Below are 1,083 nucleotides of genomic sequence, written 5' to 3'. Positions count from 1 at the left end.
AAGGGAGAGGCATGCATGACACTGCCACTGTCGTGCATGACCTCTGCAATGAACTTAGACGAAGAAGGGGGAGACTAGAGGGGGGAAGAGTGAGAGAAGAAGAAAAGAAAAAGAAGAGAGAGAAGGTTTACCTCAACCTTAAGGGTACCGGTAAAAATGTTTTTCTCACCTCACTCTCCCTCTCAAACGTGATACCACAATAGTAAGAAAGAGAAACTTGTATTAAGTGAAAGCTTTCTCTTGTGTGTGTATGCTTCTATCGCTTCTTTTTGCATGCAGTGATGGTACATATATATAGAAGTATACCCCAAACATGGGTGGATGATCAAAAGTAACCCTAATTATTGAAAATTAAGATTAAATTGAATTCAAAGAAATTAGAAAATAGGGTGAAATATGATAGATTTGCCCCATTCTAACAAGTCGAGGAATTCCCAAACATACCATGTGTTACCCTAAGACTTGTGTGATCTTGAATGGATGATCCAGGGTTGATCTGGTGACTAGTTGATTATAAGATGATTGTTTTCTTGTAGGGTTTGGCACGTCGATTGATTTGGTACCAACTTTGAGCGATGGATCATATTTTTGGTGCACGATCATGTGACTTAAAATTTGAGTAGATCTTGAAACTTTGGATCGATAGTGTGCTCGTTCCTTATTACTTTTCTATGTTTTCTTCGTTGAATCACACTGAGCGTGCCACTATGATCACGGGGCACCAAACACAGCTTGATTTTGTGGCTGAACGAATATTTTACGAGTTTGGAATTTTGGCAGGAATCGAGTACGGTGACAGAATTTGAAGTCTGTTTGTTGGCTTCGTGTGAAGAATCCAACCGTTAATTGTGTACGGAGTTTGGGTCAAAGATGGCTCGAGACCTTATGCCGGCAATGGAATTGGTCTTGCATCGATTGGGCTCGCGAGCAATGTGATTTGGCCACTTGAGAGAGGCACGATGCTGCTGAATTTCCTGCACTTTTCTTCACGGATCAATAACTTCTCTCTAGCTTATCTTCGCGCTCGAGTATCGTCACCGAGAGTGCCACATATCAAATCTCTTGTCTTGACTAGACGAACAT

Source organism: Amborella trichopoda, chromosome 1 (assembly GCF_054954075.1).
Source record: "Amborella trichopoda isolate Santa Cruz 75 chromosome 1, AtrichopodaSantaCruz75HAP2 v2.0, whole genome shotgun sequence".
Taxonomy (NCBI): domain Eukaryota; kingdom Viridiplantae; phylum Streptophyta; class Magnoliopsida; order Amborellales; family Amborellaceae; genus Amborella; species Amborella trichopoda.
This window is presented reverse-complemented; position numbering follows the sequence as displayed.